This window comes from Hemicordylus capensis, chromosome 5 (assembly GCF_027244095.1).
Source record: "Hemicordylus capensis ecotype Gifberg chromosome 5, rHemCap1.1.pri, whole genome shotgun sequence".
NCBI classification, from domain to species: Eukaryota; Metazoa; Chordata; class Lepidosauria; order Squamata; family Cordylidae; genus Hemicordylus; species Hemicordylus capensis.
This window is the reverse complement of record NC_069661.1, coordinates 88,905,072-88,929,613: the sequence shown is the minus strand read 5'-3', so window position 1 is coordinate 88,929,613 and position 24,542 is coordinate 88,905,072.

The window sequence follows — 24,542 nt, the reverse complement described above, 5'->3', positions numbered from 1 at the left end:
ATGGGCTGTTATCATCTTACATAGAATAAAACAGTAGGGAACTAGGAAAATGTATCTATTCAGCAATATGGGGTAGTTTTGAAAAACAACTTGTGACATGGCATGGGAGTCTGGTATTCCTGCCCAGCCTAAAGTTGCTCTTTGGATTGTGGCTAAGTTTTTAGTTTCCGTTAATTATATTACTGCCTAGTTTTTATTGCTTAATACAATCAGAAGTCAGATTTTCTCCACACCAAAAGTTGGTATTTCCAGTCAAATGTATGGCTCCTAAGTTCTGCAGTAATCCAATGACACTTGGGAAATTCTACAGAGCCTTCAGCTCCAAATTTTACAGCGCAGAGAACTTATTACAACAAAATTGAGAACATCTAAGAGTGTAGCAGCTATTGCATATCTTCAAAAACATATTCTAGATTTTATTTTGCTTTATGAACAATAATGTTATCACATCAAACTGGAAAGCAGAGTTTAAACATGGTCCAAATATGTAGGGAAAAATCATGTCATGGTTACTAAATTATACACAAGCAACAGAGGGCAAACAAGTCAATAAGAAGAGAGTTGAAAAGGAAACCATGAAAGATCTTGGAGGCTTTTGATGAAGGTCAACAAATAACCAATGTTACAGGAGAGAGTGAAAATAATTGGTGCCTTATTTTGTTTAGGTTTTAATGTAGAAATTAACCTTGGCCTGATGGTTCACAAAAGCCTCACTATCAAAAGAAGGAGAAATGCAGATTAGGATATGTTAATGTACATTTGATTGTCTGATTTATCAGACATAATGAAAGTCACACATTTTAGAGTTTCAGACTGTTAGAGGCACAAAATGGGGGACAATGGCTTATGACCACCCTCAACAGTAACTTGCCCAGACTGACAGAAGGTAGCAGATGTGGGTGTTTTATATTAGCCAGAGGTACCACATCTGTCCTCTGATATCACCTCACTTCTCAGGCCTGGAGGATTATGGGATGTCATAAGAACATAGGAACATAGGAAACTGCCATGTACTGAGTCAGACCATTGGTCTATCTAGCTCAGTATTGTCTTCACAGACTGGCAGTGGCTTCTCCAAGGCTGCAGGCAGGAATCTCTCTCAGCCCTATCTTGGAGAAGCCAGGGAGGGAACTTGAAACCGTCTGCTCTTCCCAGAGCGGCTTCATCCCCTGAAGGGAATATCTTGCAGTGCTCACACATCAAGTCTCCCATTCAGATGCAACCAGGGCAGACCCTGCTTAGCTATGGGGACAAGTCATGCTTGCTACCACAGCTATCCTCTCCATAGACCAGCTCTCCTCTCCATATCGTTTAATGCTCCCACTAGAATTGTTTGTAGTTCTCTCTCTAATCATCAGCCCCCTACAACTGGATTAAATTTGGTCCAAATTGGTTAGGCAGTTCACAAGTTAGCCAACTTGGGCCTCAAATGTTCATGCACCCACCATCTTGAATTGGAGTGGATGACATCAACACAAACTATGCCATTGAGGTGTCCCTCACTGTTGAGGTGTCCCTAAGTAAGACTCACTGCAACTACACCAAATTTGGTTCAAATGGGTTAGGCGGTTCACATTAGCCCACTTGCACCACAAACATTTACATGTCCGCCATCTTGAATTGGGCAGGATGACATAATCACAAACTATGCCATTGAGGTCTCCCTATGTGTCACTCACTACAACTGTACCAAATTTGGTTCAAATCAGTTAGACAGTCCACAAGTTAGCCTATTTGCACCTCAAATGTTCACACATCCACCATCTTGAATCAGGATGGATGACATCATTACAAACTATGCAATTAGGGTGTAGTTTGTGTCTCTATGTGTCCCTACAATGGTAGCAAAATTGATTCATATTGGTCCAGGCATTGTGAAGTTGATGGTGGGGTGGACACACACACACGAACACAGATACACACACAGCATGTTCCCTGCTAACTGGGCAAAGAGGCACTTTTAAAAGTGGTGATTCTCTTTATTTAGCAGGGGGAGAGCAACTGGCCCTATTGATCCCTGGCATAGTATCCCTCCAGTGACTGTTGCTGGTGTCTAACTTATGTTTCCTTTTAAATTGTGAGCTCTTTGAAGACAGGGAGCCATCTTATTTATTTATTATTTCTCTGTGTAACCAGCTTTGGAAATCTTTGTTGAAAAGCGGGATATAAATTTGTAGTAGTAGTAGTAGAATGGTTGATCTCATAAGCTTGCTTTCCTTAAGGAAGGTAGGCTAAAATTACATAAATAAATAATAAATATCACATTCCATACGCAGATTATATCCCCAAATAAATTGAGCACATTTTAGCCGGTTTCATTTATTTTGCATGTCTTCTAAAATGTTGCTTACATATTCATCTTGCTTGCATCTTCCCAAGCACCCTTTCCTGTTATCACAGTAGCCACTTCCTCCTACTGTCAGGTTTTAGCTACCATGACCTTCTATTTCTAGCCTAGAAAAGACTGCTTCTAACCTAAGTGCATTTTTATCCCTCAATAAATGTAATCTGATCGCTTAACTTTCATATATCTATCTTTTCCTCTAAGCCCTCCTTTTACGAGTGTATTGACTCCCTGGTGCTTTTCTCTTAATTTTTACTGTGCACTTTTGATATTTTTTGTGGACAGAGAGAGGCCCCAAGGCATGACATAATCTCTAAAAATATTTACTATTCTCAGAGTTTGTTTTAGAAATAGTTTTTATCTTTTAGCTAGCACATTGACATTTATTCTTTTTAATGTTACAGATTTTTACTTTTAGAAAGTAAACAGAGACAGCTGGCAAGATGTCAAAAGCATCAGCCTCCTCCATATACCATTAACCAGAAAATTCTAGCTCATGGATAAAAGAGAGAGGGTCAGGGGATTTGAGGGTTGGTTTTTGTCTCCCCATGTTTGAATGAGCTGCTTCCAGAATCCCTTACTACCCTTCTGCTAATGTTCTCTGTATGAGGATTTCCCCTTTAAGCAGTGGCTTGAGTTTCAAGCTAGAAGAGACAGTTCAGATTAGCCTTTCTCCCATCTATATTGGGAGGTTTTAACAGCACAGCACCTGCTAAAGGTTTTCAGTAAAGACCTAATGGAAGTCTAAAGGCATTTCCATGCATAATGTTAAAGCAGTTCTTGCAACATGCTGTTATATAATGTAGATGTAAAACTTACTTTTACTTAAATGCTTGTTTCAACAAATGGCTTTTCCTGCTTTCTCCCCTGTATGAGCAACAGTCAGCTAATAAGATGTTAACACAAATAGCACAAGGGGATTTTTTTAAGCCTCAGGTGTGGGAATGCCTTAACTAGGATGAATACATAGAAAGCTTTAAGACTGAGGATGAGCTTAATTTCTGTTTCTATGATTCTGAAGTCAATGCATCTGGTTTCCTGTTCAAAAAGACTTGATAAGCTCTGTTGACTCATCATCTTACAGAATGATATCAAAGTCAGTTCATCGGTTAACTGGTTACTCATTAAAGCAGATATTTTGAAGAATTTATCACTCAGTACTGTAGTTTGAATCATATTACTGGTTTTGTGTCAGTGTCTGACAAACGTATATTTAATGTGCATCAATATTTAAGGGCTGTGGCTCTCTGTATGATGACAGTAGAGATGGGCAAAATACTTCTAAAATGTATTTTAGATACAAAATGCTTGGTAAACAAGCAATAAACATACAAAATACAAAGTAGTATTTTAAAATACATCTTAAAATACAAAGTACAGTGCCTGAAAAAAGGAAACAATAATGTTCATTACTTATACGGACTTGTTTCCATTTCCTTTAGGCAATACAAGTTATTCAAAGATTAAATCACTCAAGTTGTGCCTCCTGGGGCTGTGAATCATCCCAGTAAAGGAAAATAACTGTTCTACGGTAATGGGACCAATTGATGTTAGACTGGTATTATATCTTTTAAAATAGCCACCGGACAATGGGATGTCCATCCAACATACTAATGTGCTTGGATGTGTCCTGCAAAAACTGGAGTATTTCCAGCTTTTTAAACACTTGATCAGATAAATAATTCCAAAACATCATAATACCCTGTTTCTTTTTGCTATGTTTCTTCATTCCCTGCAGGCTTTTTTTCTGGCGGGGGTGGGTGGATATACACAAAGCATGTCAATAGAAGTCAAAACATAACCGGGTGTATATAATATTAATCCTGCTTAGAGTAGACCCTTTGAAATAATTGAGTTAGTCATGACAAAGGCTGCAATCCTATAGCTGTGGCCTAGTCAAATGAGTAGCAAGTAGTATTTATGGTGAAGCAATCAATATGGTCAATTCATATGGGGAGGAGAACAATTACTTTTACCCCAGTTAATCCACTCCCCCCTTTCCTCCCTTCTCTATGCTATTCTTGAAGCACTGAGAGCAATTGGGTGTGTGTGTTTTACTGGAGTGACTCAGAAGTATTTCCCTAAACCCAAGCTGTTAGTAAGAAAGCTGAAGAATGCTTCTAGTTTATATACAAATTGAATGGATTTGTTTATATATCCTCCTACAAATCAGAATAAAGAAGATTCTAACTTCTCCATAAGTCAATGTAATGTAATGATTAGGTTGTTGGATGAGGACTAGGGGACCCAGGTTGAAGCCCTCACTCAGTCAGATCACTGGATGATCTTGGCCACTCACTAAGGCTGTACACATGATCTGTGTATAGAGCCAAAAGGGGGTTTACAAGGAGAGCAGGCTTGGCCAGCTCTCCCTGCAGATGAGCAGGGAGTTCCCCCTGGGCAGCCAGATTGGCAACCCAGACGATTACCGGCTCTGTCACAGAGCAGGTTGGGGCAGTGGGGTTCAGAGACCTCCTGGCCCCCAGGCATCCCATAAAACACCATGTGAGTGCACAGTGCCTTTTGGGGAGCCTTCCAACGCCAGGAGGCTGGTTGTAGCCTCCTGGTCGGGAGGCTACTCATGAGTCATTGTGGCATGGAGCCGCACTGCAGCAACACACGGTCATTTAACCCACTTTTTAGGTGCTTTTGTGTCTGAAACCCAGGTTAAGTGGCAGGCTCCATACGCATTGCTGCCGAGCCACCACCAGGAGCTGCATGGCTCCCATCACTTCACACGAGCAGCAGGAACCGGGCTAGGCTCCCTTAGCCCAGTTCCTGCTGCTCATGAGAATAGCTTCACTATTTCTCAGCCTAGCCTACCTCAAAGGAGTGTTGTGAGGATAAAATGGGGGGGGGAGACAAACTTGGGATACTGTAAATGGAGTCATCTGCTTCTGTGAGGCTCTATCTATCTAACTATCTATATGACCAGACAGTTTATAGGCAATTGTGAGGGAAAAGATGGCTTTTATAACTTTAGAAGTGTTTAATCCAGTCTAAGTAAGCATGGTTGCTGGATTTCCTGTATTCTTCTGTATGTCCCACAGTTACACTGAGGACCAGATCTCACGATCAGTGAGAAGTGGTTCAGCAGGGTCCTCAGGGATAGCAGGCTAAGCCCGGGCTCCCCGCACATGAGCGGGGAGGGAGCCCTGGGTGGCCAGATCGGCCACCCACATGGGTTCAGGGGCCACACAGCCCCCAGAGCCTTAGTATGCCTATGCGAGCGCGCAGGGCATACTGGGGAGACCCCCGCAGTCGGGAGGCGAGTCTACTTGTGAGTAGTTGTGGCACGCAGCCACACCACGTCTACTCATGCACCACGGATACTCACGGAGTGCTTACTCCGCAAACCCGGGCTAAGGGGAGGGGCACTTGAGCGGGTTACCCGCTCTAGAACCACCGGGCTCACAGCCAAGCCTGGTGGTTCTTACGATCAGCAAAAATCGGGCTAGCAGAGGCTTGCCCGATTTTTGCTGATTGTGAGAATAGTCCCTGAGGCTGTTCTCATGACCAGCCTAACCCAGGCTAGGGCAGCCCAATCTCAGTTAGGCTGGCCATGTGAAACATACATACAGCCTGACCCCCTTACTAAACCCAGCTGCTAGTCGAGGTTAAAGGTGTGAATACACCCTTAACCCGGCTGTTGGGTGTTGGGTGTCTCCTCGTGCTGCATGCTGAAGACCCAGGCTTTGGTCATCTGGGGGAAAGGTGAGTTAAATGTAGCCTCCTCCTGTTTCCTCCCCACCCTCTCTCGGCGATTGTGAGAATCGCCTCAATGTCCACTGCCAGGAAACCTGGAAAGCCAGCTAAACACTCTGCATGCCTTCCAGCAATCGGAACACAGAGCTCTCTAAAGGTAAACTTCAAACAGAGAGTATGCTGATGCTTTGCTTCACAAAGACAAAAAAAAAATGGAAATTTGCCACCATTAGGTATACAATAGAGGACAAAGACAGGGAGATATTTGTAAACTACTTTGCTGAACAACCTGCCTAAGCCTTAGACACGTTTCAGATTTACAGAGACTAGACCAGAAGAACTTCAGCCTCTTCAGGTCAGGTCAGGTTCAAGTTGCAGCGTGGCAGCTAGAGGGATAGAGAAACTTTAAAGCAAGCGAGCTGTGAGGTAGGAAATTCTCTTGCATCCAAATTCTGGGGTGGGGGGAGTTTCTCCCTCTCCCCCTGCCCTGGACTCCTATGATATTAAAGGTAAAGTGTGCTGTCAAGTTGATTTCGACTCCTGGTGCCCACATAGCACTGTGGTTGTCTTTGGTAGAATACAGGAGGGGTTTAACATTGCCTCCTCCAACGCAGTATGAGATGATGCCTTTCAGCATCTTCCTATATCACTGCTACCCGATATAGTACCAGCGAGGATTTGAACTGGCAACCTTCTGCTTGTTAGTCAAGCATTTCCCCACTGTGCCACTTAAGGTGTGTCCTTAGGGTTCCCAAATATGACCTTGTAAATATGAATTCGCATTGCAATTTTTTAAAAAACAAAACAAAAACCTGCAACTATTTCTGTGCTAGAGGGCGTTTCCGTAGTTCAATTTCCGTAGTTCCTGCTGCAAGTGCCAAGTGGCTGAAATCACTCAGTGGCTATAACCTGTGAGTAGGTCTATTGAAAACAATAAGCTTACTAATGTGTAAAAAATGATGTGTGGTGGCAGGAGGAGCTGCTCATTTGTATGCTGCTGCAGTGCTGGCAATTCCCATCCCATCTCCCAGCCAAGAGTTGTTTGCAGCAGCCTGCCTCCTCATTTTCCAAGTGATTCACCATAACTGGCCCATTGGCAACAAGGAGGGACTTCTTCTTCTGATTACACCATGTGTCTCTGTTGCTCTACAGCTGTGGTGCGCAGCCAGCAAGCTCCTTCCAGGTCAGGAAATACTGGAAATGGCCAGTGTGTGTGCACCACCATGGAGGGGAGGCTAGTGTTGGACTTTGGAGAAGGGGTGCGTCCCTCCCCCAATAAATTAAAATGCACCATTTGCCCCATAGGATTCTGTGATCCAGAGGTTACTGGTGTTTGAACTGTGTGGAAAGGGTTCTGTGGTGGTTTCCCTCCCCCATGAAAATGAAAAGAAAATGCACCATTTTCCCCATAGGATTCTGTGATTCCAGTCAGATAAAGGTTGATGTTTAAACTGTGTGGGAAAGGGTGTGTGAGTTGTATTTGTTCTCTAATTATCCTGTTTTAAGCAAAGCATGAATATATTATACTAATTACCATATGTAAATTTTATGCAATTTTTTAATGCAGAGTGGAGACCTTGTTGGTGAACAGCACCAACTATTTCCACTTTTGACTATTTCCAGATTTCGACTATTTTCACCACCTGGACCTGGCAACCCTACATGAAGTCCTCAGCCCTGGTTTTCTGTTTTACTCACAGGGGCAGTCTCTTGCTTCCCCCACTTTGATTTTCAAACTTGTCTTACTGACCAGTCAGCAGCAGAGTGAAACTATTCAAACTTCAGGGGGCAGATAGGGAGGAACAAAGCACACACATGAAGATGCTTGGAAGCCAATAGACTGCAGGCAATAAAAAGGCAGCTCCTGAAGCAAGAAAGCAAAGCAATAATTGGCTGAGATGTATTTTGTTTTCAGCAATATATTTTCAAAATACAAAATACCTGAGCAAATATATTTTAGTAGGGATGTGCAGACAGGTTTGGGGGTTCGAGGTTCATGGTTTTGGTTTGGGGGTTCGATGGTTCGACCCCCGGACCAAACATCAACTGGCTCGATAGCCCTCAGAACCAAAACCACCCCGATGGTTCGGGGGGGGGGGGTCGCGAATCGAAAGTACTTAAGAAAAATTTAAATTACCTTTAAAATGATTGTTGAGGCGGGGGGTGCACAGAGGTTCCCCCTTCCCCCTCCGGCCTTCAAAGTGCATCCCTCGGGCCTTTTCAGCCCGTTTTTCGGCCCTTTTGGGCCTTGCTGAAAATGGCGTGGTGGCCCAAATTGCAGCTGCTGCGCATGTGCAAAAGGCCTCTGCAAGGCCTGGCATGACCCATGGCCTCACAGAGGCCATTTTGCGCATGCACAGCAGCCATTTTTGTTTTGGTGGCCATTTTTAAAATAATGGCCATCGCCCATGTCCAGGGGGTGGTTCAAGGGGTGCCAGTTCTGGCCCGGTTCTGTTCGAGGCTCATCCAGTCTCGAACTGAACTGTGCCAGACGGTTCCGTGCACATCCCTATATTTTAGATACAAAATCCAAAATACTTTTCTGAAAAGTATTTTAGATATGAAAGTATTGAAAATAAGTATATAAATATTGCCCATTTCTGGATTATGGGAGTCCTCGTTTGGTGTTGAGGACATACAAAAGCTGAGGTAGTTCAGCTGAAGAATGTATCTGGGAGATCAGAGGATCGGGTGGGCCTGGGGCTGGTGATTTCTCAGGTAGCGGGCAGAGGGAGATAAGGCAGTGGGAGTTGGGCAGGCTGTTACAGTGGGAAACAGACCAGGCAACTGAGGCCTGTGCCTTTTTCTGGCTCTTCTTCCTATTCTGCAGCCCCAGGGAGTTCTGGAAACACTCTCTCGAGGATTGTGGTGCTGCTACTGAATGCCATGTAAGTAAATGGTAAAATGTCTCTCATCTCATCATTCATTGTGGATGAGCATGCTGACCTGGTATGTGTGATAGAGACCTGTTTGAATGAACTGGGTGGGGGTGGTCTCTCTCAGCGTTGTACTCCGGGTTTCCTCATCCTGCAGCAGCCCCGCCTTGAGGGTTGGGGAGGGGGAGCTGCGGTCATCTATCATGAGACCTTTCCTCTTTCCAAGTTTTGATCGCTGGTCCCTGAGGGTGGGCCTCCGAGATAGGCTGGGAATTCTGTTGGTGTATTGACCACCCCAAATCACTTCAGTCTCCCTACCTGAGATGAGGTGGCATTGGGTTCCCCCAAACTTATTGTCTTGTGGGACTTCAATGTCCATGCTGAGGTCTCCCTAGTTGGGGTGGCTCAAGGCTTCATGGCCACCATAGCAACCATGGGCCTATCTCAAGGCCCATGAGACATACTTTGGATCTGGCAGGACACATGGCAGGACATACTTTGGATCTGGTTTTTGCAGACCAGGAAATGAATGATCTGGAGTGGGGGGTTGAGATAACTCCCTTGTCACAGACAGATCATCCTCTGTTTAGTCTGATTGTTCTATCTACCCTGTGCAGAGGTGGTGGACCAATTAGAATGGTCTGCCCCCAGAGGCTTATGGATCCATTTGGTTTCTGCATTTTCTTGATGCAGAAAGCCCTTGAGGAGTTTCCAGTGTCCAGACCTCTGTTGAGGCCCTGGTGAATCTCTGGAACATGAAGACAGCCCAAACTATTGAAAAGGTCACTCCTAAACTTCCTCTCCAACTTGGTGGAGCCTGTTCTGCCCCTTTATGGGGAGCTTAGGGCAATGAAACAACTCAGATGACGGCTGGAATGATACTGGAGGAAGAGTTGTAATGCATTTGACCAAACATGGGCTAGAACCCATTTTTGGGACTACTCCAGTAACAGTGCGGGTGAAAGAAATGGTTTTTCTCCACCTCTATTGCAATAGAGGTTTTTCTCCACCTCTATTGCAACTTCTCCAACAGAGGTTTTTCATGTTGGGGGAAGGGTCCAGAAGATGTTGCTGGCGGGACTACTGCTTGGCTCCAGTAAGCCAGCGGATCTTTTTCGTGTAGCTTAGTTACTGCTTCACACATCCCACTGTGTAATGGGGGAGGAACAATCTACAGCCCTCTGTGAACAGTTTGCATGCCACTTTGCAGATAAAGTTGCTCGCATCCATGCCGGTTTAGACTCCAGGATTTTGGCAGTTCCAGCAAATGTGCCTTGGGTATCATCTGGTCCTACTGTGTAGGATTCTTTTCCATTGGTGCAGCCTGAGGATGTGGACAATATTCAGGGCAGTGTATGGGCAATGTCATGTGCTCTAGGCCCTTGACTGTCATGGCTAATAAAATCTGCCAGGCAGGGTACAAGTTGGTGGTTGGAAACATTGATAATGAATCAGTGTTTCATTAAGTGAGGGCAGGATGTCATTGTGCCTCAAGGAGGTGGTAGCAAGACCACTATTTAAAAAGCCCTCCCTTGAACCCCCACCCCACCCTGAACAATTACAGACTTCTTTCTAACCTTCCCATTTTGGGCAAGGTGATAGAGCATGTGGTAGTGTCTCAGCTACAAAGGTCCTTGGATGATACAGATTATCTAGAACTCTTTCAATCTGGCTTCCATCCTGGATATAGGACTGAAACTGCCTTGGTCGCCCTAGTGGGTGGCGTACGCTGGGAGCTTGGCAGGTGGAATGTGTCCCTGTTGTTTCTGCTGGACCTCTCAGCAGCGTTCGATACCATCAGCCATGATATCCTTCTGGACTGCCTCTTGAGTATAGGGATCAGAGGCACTGCTTTGGACTGTCTTCAGTCCTTTCTTGGGGATAAGGGTCAAGAAAGTGGTGCTGGAGGCACTACTGCTTGGCTCCTTGGCCATTGGCTTGTGGGGTCTTGCAAGGTTTGGTTTTGTCCCCCCATGCTGTTCAACATCGACATGAAACCATTTAGAGAAGTCATCTGTGGACTTGGACTGAGTTGTCAGCAATATGCAGATGACACTCAGCTCTATCTCTTTTTATCACTTGATCCTAGGGCAGGCGCAGCTCGTGAACTCTCCTCCGGGGGGGGTGGCAGGCGGCTTATTTAAGGTAAACGGAGCCGGTGCTCCATGTCGCCCAGCAGCCCCCGCAGCGGGGAATCGCCTCCGCCACTCACTTGGCCGCTGGTGGGGGCTCGCCTCCGCGGGAGGCTGGTGAGTGGCGGAGACGATTCCCCGCCGCGGGGGCTGCTGGGCAGCACAGAGCACCGGCTCTGTTTACCTTAAAGAAGCTGCCCGCCATGCCCCCCCCGGAGGAGAGTTCACGAGCCGCGCCTGTCCTAGGAAGATATAGGGATGACTTGAATTGGGGTCTGGGGGCTGTGATGGGCTGGATGTGGGCTAGTAAACTGAAATTGGATCCAACTTCAAGATGGAGGTGCAGTTGGTCAAAGGGATTTGACTGGGTCTGGATGGGGCTGCACTCCTCTTGATAGAGCAAGTGTGCAGCTTGGGTGTACTGGTGGACCCGGCCCTGCTTTTGGATGCTCAGACAGAGGCAGTGCCCAGGGGTGCTTTTGCACAGCTTTGGCTAGTGCACCTATGTCTCTTTCTCAAGAAGGCAGGTCTGGCCACAATTACCCATGCCTTAGTCACATCACAGCTGGATTACTGTTATGCACTCTACATGGGGCTGCCCTTGAAGGCTATTCAGAAACTGCTGCCAGTGCAAAATACGGCAGCTAGAATTTCATCCAGAGCTGCCTGCTGGGATCATATTACAACAATTCTAAAAGAAATACACTGGCTACCAGTTTGTTTCTGGGTCCAGAGCTGTTGGATGGGATGGTCTAGAAATGCAATGAATAAATAAATAAATCCATGGTGCTGGTTTTGACCTTCATGGCCCTTAATGATTTGGGCCCCTGAAGGACCACCTGCTAGGGATGTGCACGGAACTGGTTCCATGCACTCCCGGGAGGTGGGGGTGGTTGCTTTAAGGTGCAGGGAGAGTGTGTTTCCCCCACCGGCACTGCTGCCAAAACCACTAATGCAGGGCAGCTGAGTACCTTCTTGCCACCCCAACTCAGTGTAATACCGGAAGTGGGTGGTGCACATGTGCATGTCACGCACGTGCACACACTGGCCATTTCCAGTATTACGCTGACTAGGGTGGCAAGAAGGTATCAAGCCACCCTGTGTCAACGGTTTGGGCAGCAGGGGAGGTAAGGGCACCTTCCCCATGCCTTAAAGCAACCACCCCGCCTCTGAAATGGCTCAAATGCCAGCATTTTGAACCAATTTGACACTTCAGAAAAGGAGCGCCAAACCGATTCCATGCACATCCCTACCGCCTGCTCCCAAGGGTTTCTGGCCATGACAAGATCATTGGAGGGGGCTCTGCTCTGTGTGCCAACAGTGAGAGAGGCTCAGCTGTTGACCACATGGGACAAGGCCTTCTCCGTCATTGCTCTCAGGCTTGGAATGCTCTCTCCTGGCTGGCAGCTGCTGCTCGGCCTCCATATCAGTTTTTAGAAAACAAGTTAAAAATGCCTCTTCACCCAGGGTTTTATTTGAGAGTACAGTTTCTACTGCTGCTGCTGCTGTTTTGTGTTTTGTATCTTACTGGGGGCTGTGTTTTATAGGTTTAAATAGAGATATATTATTTTTATATTTAATATTTGTATTTTTAATTTGTATTTTAATTGTGCATTGTTTTAATTATATTGAAAACCACTTTGGGATTATTTTAATGAAAAGTGGTATAGAAATGGAACAATAAATAAATAAGGAATATAACTTAGTACTCAGATAGTTAAGAAATTTAGTTATACTTGCTGACATCCCTACAAAGTTACTCATGGGTACATCCATTGAAATAACTGAACAAATTAGTCATGACTAATTTGTCCCATTAATTTCAGTAAACTTAGTCTGGATGTCAGCCACTATGGACTTGACAAGTATTCCATTTGTTGATGTTGGAGATGGAGTTTCAGTGCATCGACCTTTTGCAGCAACTATCCTAATGAATCATGACCACTAGTGGCACTGGGAGTACAGACAGTGAGTAAGGGTCTCCCTATCTGTCCCTACTTTATGACCCCTGATCTGACTATTGAGCACTTCCTGTGCTGAGTCACAATCCTTCCTTTCCTCTTAGAGAGTAGATGGAAACATATCTCTCTCTCCTTACCTATTCATTATGTAGTCCTTTAGATTAGGATTAGGTCTTTCCTATCCAAGTGTATTTAACCAATAAATACTTAGTATTTAGTTCTACAAAAATCTCCATGTGTTTTCTCTAAATAGCTGCAACAACTAAACCATCCTCTGCTACTTACTCTGTAATCAGAGTGTGTGCTCTCTTCCTTAGTGCTCTGTGGTTTAGCTACTGGGGGTAAAATTAACAACCCCCAACAGTTAAGAGATGTTAATATATAGAATAAGTGCCGCATTTTGGTATTGGCAGGTAGAGCAGCATGATAATATCCTTGTCACTAAAATTGATTTATTGAATGCATTTAGTAGTTTTTAAATCATTAATTAATAACATCAGATTTGGAACACTGTGTTATTTTTTAAAAATAGGGTCATTTGGATAGTAATGGTTTCATATAAGATTACTTAATATGTTTAACAAATTAAGCAACAATGATTTATTCTGCTGTTAAATAGTGTAGGACAAAAGAGAGCAGTGGTGCTTAAACTGCTCTGGCAACACTAGTGGTCTTCAGTGTACTTTTAGTTGCTCCTTGAGACAACAAAAACAATAGAGGAAAAGCTAGCAGGCTGTTTACAGCCACTTGATGTAACATTGGGGAGGGGGGAGCATCTGAAATGCAGCCACCAAGTGGTCATTCTAGGACTGCAAAGCAAAACTAGGAAAACAAGACAGGAATTCATTCAGGTTTGTTCTTCAAAGACACACAAAGCATATAGCACTTCACAAGTGCTCTATGTCAGGTACATACTCAAGACTAGACCTTTTATGCAACATTTCATACCACTACACCTTCTCTATTCGAAAAAGCTGAACAAATCATTTTTCAGCGTGATCAGATATAGAATAATATTTCAAACCTGCTCTGCACTGAATCATTTTGTGTATCTTTGGATGGACTGATTTTTAAAAAATTAGATCTTGTTTGTATGACAATCCTAAGTGTACTTTGATTGATTGATTAAGTGCTGTCAAGTAAGTGTTGACTCTTAGTGACCACATAGATTCTCTTCAGGATGATCTGTCTTCAACTTGGCCTTTAGGTCTCTCAGTGGTATATTCATTGTTCTTGTAATCAAGTCCATCCACCTTGCTGCTGGTCGTCCTCTTGTTCTCTTTCCTTCAACTTTCCCCAGCATTATGGACTTCTCAAGGGAGCTGGGTTTTTGCATAATGTGTCCGAAATATGATAGTTTGAGCCTGGTCATTTGTGCCATGAGTGAAAATTCTGTATTGATTTGTTCTATAATCCATTTGTTTATTTTCCTGGCCATCCATGGTGTCCTCAAAAGTCTTCTCCAGCACCAAAGTGTACTTACTAAAGAGTAAATTCCAATGAACTCAGTTGTACTTCTGAGTAAATAAGCTTAGAATTATGCTGCACATCAGGAAACACCATTCACTTACTTGCTATTTTTTTTAATCCCCCCTTTCTTAATGTAGTACTCAGATGGTGTATGGTGGCCATTTATTTATTACTATTGAGATACTTCTGAAACGGACATACAGAGACACACACTGTTTTGATGATCTCTGTGAAGGCCACTGATGGGCTTTTGGGGCTATGCATCAGAATATAATTAACAATAAATAATTATCAGTGGGAATTTATCACACTGATAATATTTTCTTGTTTATTCAATTTAAATTTTGATCAAGGTGGTCAACAAAACAGCTAACCACCATAACAATTAAAATATCAATAATAATAAAAATAATAATGTCAAAGATTATAAAATCATAGACCAACAGGGAACACCAACAGAACAACTTAACATTAAATAGGCAACATAAGAAAAAGTGGTCTCTACTGAACTCCTAAAATAATCAATGGCAAATCTCCCTTGGATCAGAAGATATTTTCATAGGTGCCACCCCAAATAGGGTGGCACCTAATTTCATTGGTGCCACCCTCAGGGTGCCACCCCTGAGTAGTCCGTACTTGTGTTAGATTACATATTACTTCTGATGGTGGTGACATACTAGGGTTTCCAAGCTAGATCTCCAGTGTTTGGGATGGAATTGATGGGTTTATATAGGAGAGAGCATTCCCTCAGATTTTGAGCATGAATTTACACATACATGCTCATCCCTCAATAACAGCAATGTCATGAAAACTTGCATGTGTGAAACAGCCAAACAGAACAAGCACCACAGACAGAATGTTCCTTTCACAACCTTCATCTGAAACATAATGTTCAGATGCATTTGACACATTCAACTCAAGTCACTGAGTGAAACTCAACATGTGATAAGATATCAAGAGATGTAAAGGTATGATTAAATCCATCCTAAAGCATGTTATTCAGGATGGAAAGTCTGTTATTTCAGAATAAATTGAATGATGATTCATACCAAAGTAATATCTTGCTTGTAAGAACATGTGAAGGATTAATATTGTAAAAAACAACAACATTCCGTTCAGTAAATTACTTTAAGAATGCTGTACACAATAGGTGAGACTATAATAATTCTGTAAAACATCTAATGGTCTTATTAATTTAAGGTGCTCTTTAAAAAGTCCTGCTGTACCGCAATGTTGTCCTTAAAATAGGAGGTGGAATAGGCCAAGATGGTTAAGGAAATGCTTGCTCAGTTTCCCCCCATTATTCAAAATTTTAAGAAACCCACTCAAATCATAAATGGCTATAATTACTGTACATTCCACAGTTATGGAAAGCACAAGAGCCTTTGTGGGGTAGAAGCAACCTCTTTAGACACATGTCCTGACACAGCAATGGAAAATTGCCCAGAAACAATGCCCCTTTTTCTTCCCACTTACCATTCCTGACTGCTGTGTAAGCAGAAGCTCTGTAAACTTTTAATGTGAATTATAAGGAAACTGCCGTGCTACTTAAGGCCAAAGAAAAACTTTCCTTGGTAGAACTGCTCTGCACTCAACAGAATACACTTACAGGGTTATTCTCAGAGCAATATACATTCAGAACTGTTGCAGTATGCAACAGAATTGCATTCTGTTCTATGCAATTATTAATCCTGAAAAATAAGTTGGCTTTATTGTGAATCACTTCAGTTGTGTTACTCATCAACTTGTGCTGCATATTCTGTCATTCTGTGATCTTGAGTAGAAAGATAACCAATGATGCAAAAGATGGACTTCAGACTCCTAGGGTTGGTTCTCAACTTACATTTTCTGACACAAAGATGAATTATATTTGGAAAAGTTCACACCTAATCATGTTTGCATAATGGAAAAAGCATTTTTCCCTTCATCATCTGTCATGGTGTCAGGGCTAACCTGAGGCCTCTAGAGATGGGGTGGGGATTTTCCAAACCATAATCTCTGCTGTCTCCTGGAGGATCTGAAACTGGGCAACTGAACATGATATATAAGATACTATTTCAATGAACAGGCAAAAGCAGAAAGCCAGGTTATGTATATTTATTGGGCCTTGGGAGGTCAGAGCCCTCTGAGGGCCCAGTCAGAAGAGGGGTATGTAACACTGGTCCCTGCTATTGGCCACCAATTGCATGCAGGGGCCAATGTTACATACCCATATTCTGACTAGGCCCTCAGAGGGCCCTGACCTCCCAGGTCCTAGGTGAAGTCCCAAACTCAGCTCATGAGGTTCCTGGATGAAATCTCAGAATCCCTTACGGCATACCAAACACCTGAGTGAGAACTCTTACAGCCTACCAGGAGGAGGAGGAGGAGAAGAAGAAGAAGAAGAAGAACAACAACAACAACAACAACAACAACACAAGGTATATACTTTTTCAGTGAATACATTAATTTCTAAGTTCGAACAGCAGGTGGGGTGGAGGGCTGATGGGGAGGCAGACTTCTGCCTACCTCATGATCACTTCTGGGCTACAGGCTCTGCTGCTTGCCTGACACACGATTGGTGCCAGGTGAGCAGCAGAGCACAGAGTTGGAGGACGAACTCCTCCAGCATCCCTCAGTGCACCATGCCAGGAGCACAGTGCATTGAGGGATTCACTCTCAGCCAGGCACTCTTGCCACCTGGTTTGCACTCGCACCCTTAACCCTGGCTAAAGGCCGGGGCAGAGAGAAGGGTTAGGCAGGGAGAGGGTTAGAAAGGGAGAGGGTTAGGCAGGCAGAGAGAAGGGTTAGGCAGCACCAGGATTGGGAGCAATCCCGTCACTCCACACTAGCAGCCTAACCCAGGCTGGACTGCCCTGGCCTGGGTTAGGCTGCTCATGAGAATAGCTTCTCTATCTCACTTGGAAAAAATGGCATATGAAAGAGTTCTCACTCAAGCCAGTCCTCAAAACATTTGTGACAGCAAGACAGAGCCCTACTGATGTCAGTTGTACATTGGTATATGGGATTTGAAGACTGGTGCCTTAACATGAGTGGGAACTTATAAGTCAGTTTGTCTTTCTGAAGTCAATGAGAGCTAGGCATTTCTATGCACTTGGTACATGCTCTAGTTGTAGATATTAAATCTATCCTTCATGGCAGGCATCCCCAAATTGCGGCCCTCCAGATGTTGCTGAACTACAACTTCCAGCATACCCAGCCACAAAGAATTGTGTCTAGGGATGCTGGGAGTTGTAGTTCAGCAACATCTGGAGGGCTGCAGTTTGGGGATGCCTGCTTCATGGTTATGAAGGACAACTTAAAATGAACACAATGAGACGAGACGTGGGCTTAGTTTTCCCAAACTGGAAATCCAACTCCACCTGGGCTGTACCACTTCACACTACAGGTTTGCACTTGTTATGGAACGTTTCTCCATGCAAGAAAAGCTCCCAGAACACAGAATATTGGTATGTTGGGGAAAGGCTAGGCTGGGATTGTTCACCCTAATAACTGTGTGTGGGCTGTTGTTTTTTTAAAATCGAAGGAGCATTCTATCATATGAGCATCTCCTTGTAGTTAAGTGGTACAGCCCAGAAACAGGTCTGCCACCCCATCTGCTGTTTGTGAAGTGGTAGACCATAGAAGCAATGAAACTAAATGGGGGCAGGTGGGGGGGAATGCTTGCTCATTTGCACATGTAATACAAAAGTTTGTTTAACAGGATGTCAAGGTCTTGTGAATGCTGAATTATTACTACTCACAATATATTCTTTCCTGGAAGTAAAAAGAGCTTTCTTTTCAAAACCCAGAGGAAAACAATTCTAGAGATAGATTCACTCTGAATTACATTTCAATCCATGACAATAAACTTGTTGGGGACTGGAGGTGATGTCAGGGTTGGCCACAGCTCTTGAGTCAATGAGGATTCCTCCCTGGCTCTGCTTACCTTAGGCTCTCAAATAGCCTCTCATAATGGTTGTACATTTCCCTGGATCTTGTGAAAATAGGTTCTCTGTTTCTTTGGGAATGCCAACATTATCATCCTCAAATAGTGCCATGATGCTGCAATGTCATACTGAGTCATTCTTCCTGTCTCCCAGGTATGCCCCCTGCACAAAACTTTGCTAGTAGCATTTCCATTGCTGTTTACAGTAATGTTTTGTTTTGTTTTACACAAAGAAATAGGCAAGGACCATTCACAGTGGCGAGGTGGAGCAAAGCAAAGAGCCTATAAAACTACTTGGGTTCAAGAAGGACCATTGTTTTCCAAATAGCTACAGTGGCCATTTTCACATATAATGCGGAACCGCAGATCCAATGCACCCGTGATTCTGCTCCCTACCCTACCCCACTCCCCCATCCAAATGTGGATGTCATAGAGAGCACTCTCTATGCAGTCAATGAGACTGCAGAGAGGAGGGGGGCTGGCTGTGTGGGCTTCCTTCTGGCATGAAGGACAGCCTGCACAGCCAATCATGGAGAGAAGGTGGAGCTTCCTCCCTCAACTATGGTTGAAGGGGACGCAACCTGTGGTTCCAAATTTGGACGCAACACAGGCTTCGTCTAATCTCAGGTTGTAGCTACGGAACTTACTACAACCCGAGGGTTCAAATTGGAGTTTAAAAGACAGAACCTCTGGTCAGTCGCTGCACAGAACTGGAGTTGCATGCATTCACACGTAAACCGCCCTGAGCCATTTTTGGAAAGGCAGTATGGAAATTGAATAAATAATTAAAAACCTCTGCTGCCTGAAACTCCAGCTCTGCAAACTCCAGCCTGCAAAGTGTTGGGAATTCTCTCTGGTAAGAGATACTCTTCTATTACACCAGAGTGCACTGAGGCACAACACAGTGGAGTCCGCCTAGGCATGTGTGTATGCTGAAAGTAAAAGAAGCTTTGAGCCAGTTCATAGTTTCAAATCAATATAAGGAGTCTTTATTGGTAAACTCCATTCTAGATAGTAAAGTGGAGAGACAGGATCTCTAATCTAGCCAGCTAGCTGGATGCAGAGGGATGGTTTCTGCATCTCTGCACACATGGTGCAGGGAGAGAGGAGCATGGGTGTTGCAAGGGAGAAGAAAAGGGAAAGAGGAAGTGGAAGGCAGGCAGGCAGGAAGTCCCTAAGAGTAGCATTCTACATATCAAAGGGATAGTGTCAGAGCAGTAGAGAAGGGATGACCAGTGTCTTGACCCCTCTAGCCCTCGGACTCACTAATCTGTCCCCCCTCTTTCACTGAGACATGAGACAGCGCAGAGTCCACTTTCAACACAAAAAGGTAGCACTGCAAACCTTGGAGGGAGGATTATTCCACATCAATAACTGTAAAGGTGCTGCTTCTTCTAGGCATGACTGTTCTCACCTCACATGGCAATAGACTCCAAAGCAGGGTCTGACTATTGATCAGAGGAAATCTGTGTAAAGTGCCCTGAGCCATTTTTGGAAGGGCGGTATAGAAATCGTATAAATAATAAATAAATGTCCCAAGACTGAGTGCCTGTACTGACAGGAAAGCAATAAAACAATTGCAGAATGAAATGAGGGTTTCCCCCCGCTCAGGGGAAACTTTTGGAGAAAACTTGGTGCTCCCCAAAATGCCATCTTTCTCTGCAAACTAGAACCAAGGAAAATTTACTGTTGCCTGATTTATTTGAAAGAGTATTGCCCTTGTGCCAAAAATAATGCAAGAGAATCTCTTTAGCTATAAATATTAATCAAACTGAATGTCCCAACAAAATACAGTAATGGTTATATTCATTATAATAAAACCAACTGGCAAACTGATAACCTAGATGAGAAGTATGCTTCCTCTCATTAATAGTCCCAGGACTCATTTAGTCTTTAGTTCCCTGGAAACCTTTGATCTCTTTAGCTTCTTGTTAAGCTTAACAAGTCAAACTCTGCCTTAAGTGACACCTTGAGGCCTCACTGACTACAGCAAGACGGTACATTATGGGAAATGGGAAATGGTTCTTAGGGTTATCTGAATACTATATACTTTACTGACTAAAGCTGTTTTAATCCTGTTAGTGCTATGAATCTACTCACAACCTAGAAAGCGATATTGTTCCTGCCTTCCACATTATTTTATATATATATATATACACACACACACACACACACACACACACACACACATACAGCCAGCCAGTAATAGTTCTGTTTCATTTGCAAATACCTGCTTTAATATAATACTCACTGACGGCTTTTAAAAATTGCCTTTCAACATACAAATTGAATGCTGTATCACCTAGTAGCCCCCAATATATACCCAAAATAACAGCAACCTGAATATGTAGATAAAAATGATAAGCCATTATTCCAAGGACAAATAACAAAAGTCAGAATAAAAATTCTGATTACAAACAAACCCTCAGAATGGGCTCATAAAATACAAGTTCTGCAGGACAAAAATTGGCATGATTCTCCCAAACACTACAAATTCACGAGAAGTATGATGCCTGCTACATCTTGGACCTGGCACCTGAAGAATATCAAGCAGGGATTCAGCTTGTGCCCTATCAACTGTCACTGACTGAAGGAAGGAACATCAGGAATACCAGCCACACACACACCAAAAAAATAGCCTCTTAGCAGCAGTCGGACAAAATGGATCCAATACTATCCCCTGATCCTTTACGCTGCTCAGGTGAGTGAGCAAATCTAAGATGGACTCGTTCATTGGTCCGAGCAATTAGAAGATTCTTCTCTGGCTGCACCTTGCATATAAAACTGCCTTCCACTGAGTCAAACCACTGGTCCCTCTATTTCAGTATTTTCTACACCAGCTGACATACTGCACTTGGAGCTCTGCAGCCATGCTGGATATGGGCTTGCCGCTTCTGGAGCAGCCAAGAGCCTGTGTGTGCACTTGCAAAAATGGAGACTACTCCATGTCTCCAAAGTTGTGCATCACTTCAGCTGTGAGCACCCCCCACCCACCCACCCCATTGAGAATTATGGTGGCTGGTCGCAGCTGCAATGACAAGGAACTTCAGAGAGCAGCCTCCATCTTCACATGTTGGGGCTCTTGCCTGGCATGGAAGCAACAAGCCCACATCCCTCTTGACTGCATGGCTCATTGCACAGTATGTCAAACATTGAGTGGAAGCATCACTCCAGAGTCTCAGATGAGAATCTTTTCTAAAGATGTCTGGGATTGAATTTAGGATCATCTGCAGGCAAAGTATATGCTTGACCATTGAACTATGGCTCCAGACAGTTTTGCCTTGCTTCACCTGAATCAGGGACTGAAGATTAGGGGGAATTTTAAGTAAAGTTCTTTAAACCGTTCTGTATGGTTCTGTTAGGATTGGCATACCCTAGTTGCTTTTTTAAAAAGGACAAACTTACCAACATTCTCTGATTGATTTTCCAAGTCTCACAAGCACACTCTGTTCAAATGTCCCTGAATCTCAAACCTTGGAGAATGGCTGGCATTTTTGTCAGACATGCAGGATTTCTCACAGTGAGAGAGATCTGGAAGGCATGTGGCATTCAACAGTTGGTCACATTGACTGTGGGTTGGGGCTTGGAATCTTAGTTCTTTCAGCAGCAGCAGCGACAACAACAGCTGCCACAACAGCAACAGCCGCAGGAGCCACAGTAGCAACTGCAGCAGCAGCAACCGCAACAGCAACTGCAACCTCAGCAGCAACCTCAACCTCAGCAGCAACCGCAACAGCAACAGCAACCGCAGCAGCAGTAACCACAGCAAAAGCAACCGCAGCACCAGCACCAGCAACAACCGCAATCGCAGTGGCAGCAACCGCAGCAGAAGCAATAGCAAATGCAGCAGCAGCAACCACAGCAGTATCAGCAACCGCAACCACAGCAGCAGCAACCGCAACCACAGCTGCTGCTGCAGCAACCACAGTGAGCAGCAGCACCAACAGCAACTGCAGTGAGCAGCAGCAGCAACTGCTGCAGCAGCAACTATAGCAGGAGCAACTGCAGCAGCAGTAACCACAGCAACAGCAACCGCAGCACCATCAGCAGCAACCGCAAACGCAGCAGCAGCAACAGCAACTGCAGCACCACCAGCAGCAACAGCAACTGCAGCAACTGCAGCAGCAGCAGCAACAGCAGCATCTGCTGCATCAGCAACTGCACCAGCAGCCACACCAACAGCAGCATCAGCACCAGCACCAGCAACTGCAGCACCAGCAGCAACAGCAACTGCAGCAGCAGTAGCAATGGCAGCAGCAACTACAGCAGCAGCAACAGCAACTGCAGCGGCAGCAGAAACAGGAACTGCAATGGCAGCGTCGGCAGCAACAGCAACGGCGGCAGCAGCAGCAACTGCAGCAGCAGCAACTGCAACTACAGCAGCAGCAGCAACTGCAGCAGCAGCAGCAACTGCAGCAATAGCAGCAATAGCAACTGCAGCAGCAACAGCAGCTTCAGCAGAAACAGCAACTGCAGCAGCAGCAACAGTAACTTCAGCAGAAACAGCAACTGCAGCACCAGCAGCAACAGCAACTGCAGCAGCAGCAACAGTAACTTCAGCAGAAACAGCAACAGCAGCAGCAGCAACAGTAACTTCAGCAGAAACAGCAACAGCAGCCACACCAACAGCAGCAGCAGCACCACCAGCAGCAACTGCAGCACCAGCAGCAATGGCGGCAGCAACTGCAGCAGCAGCAACAGCAACTGCAGCACCAGCAGAAACAGCAACTGCAGAGGCAGCAGAAACAGGAACTGCAATGGCAGCGTCAGCAGCAACTGCAGCAACAGCAACAGCAACTGCAGCAACTGCAACTGCAGCAACAGCAACTGCAACTACAGCAGCAACTGCAGCAACAGCAGCAACAGCAGCAACAGCAACTGCAGCAATAGCAACTGCAGCAGCAACAGCAGCTTCAGCAGAAACAGCAACTGCAGCAGCAGCACAACAACTGCAGCACCAGCAGCAACTGCAGCAGCAGCAACAGTAACTTCAGCAGAAACAGCAACAGCAGCAGCAGCAGCAGTAACTTCAGCAGAAACAGCAACTGTAGCACCAGCAGCAACAGCAACTGCAGCACCAGCAGCAATGGCAGCAGCAACTGCAGCAGCAGCAACAGCAACTGCAGCAGCAGCAGAAACAGCAACTGCAGAGGCAACAGAAACAGGAACTGCAATGGCAGCGTCAGCAGCAACTGCAGCAACAGCAACTGCAGCAACAGCAGCAACAGCAACTGCAGCAATAGCAACTGCAGCAGCAACAGCAGCTTCAGCAGAAACAGCAACTGCAGCAGCAGCACAACAACTGCAGCAACAGCAACTGCAGCAACTGCAGCAACAGCAACTGCAGCAACAGCAGCAACAGCAACTGCAGCAGCAGCAACAGTAACTTCAGCAGAAACAGCAACAGCAGCAGCAACAGTAACTTCAGCAGAAACAGCATCTGCAGCAGCAGCAACAGTAACTTCAGCAGAAATAGCAACAGCAGCAGCAACTGCAGCAGCAACAGCAACTGCAGCAACAGCAGTCACAGCAACTGCAGCACCAGCACCAGTAGCAACAGCAACAGCAACTGCTGCAGCAGCAGCAGCAACTGCAGCACCAGCAGTCACAGCAACTGCAGCACCAGCAGCAACTGCAGCAGCAACAACAGCAACTGCACCAGCAGCCACACCAACAGCACCAGCAGCAGCAGCAGCAACTGCAACTGCAGCCACACCAACAGCACCAGCAGCAGTCACAGCAACTGCAGCAGCAACAAATATTTATATACCACTTTTCAACAAAAGTTTCCAAAGCAGTTTACATGGAGAAATAATAAATAAGTAAGATGGCTCCCTGTCCCCAAAGGGCTCACAATCTAAAAAGAAACCTATGATAGACACCAGCAGCAGTCACTGAAAGTACTGTCCTGGAGGTGGATAGGGCTTTGAGACGAACAGGTGGGTGGACCTCTTTTTAGAACTGGGGCCTGCTCTGAGACCCCACAAAAGCCAAAAGGCTAGATTGAGGCCTGTGTCTGGATTGCTGTTCTGGCAGGAAGATTTTTCTCTAAGCCAGGTCAGTGAACAGAAATGCATATTTTGGAAGTCTGAGAAAGGAGAGGAATTTTCCCTCACACTCTCTCTC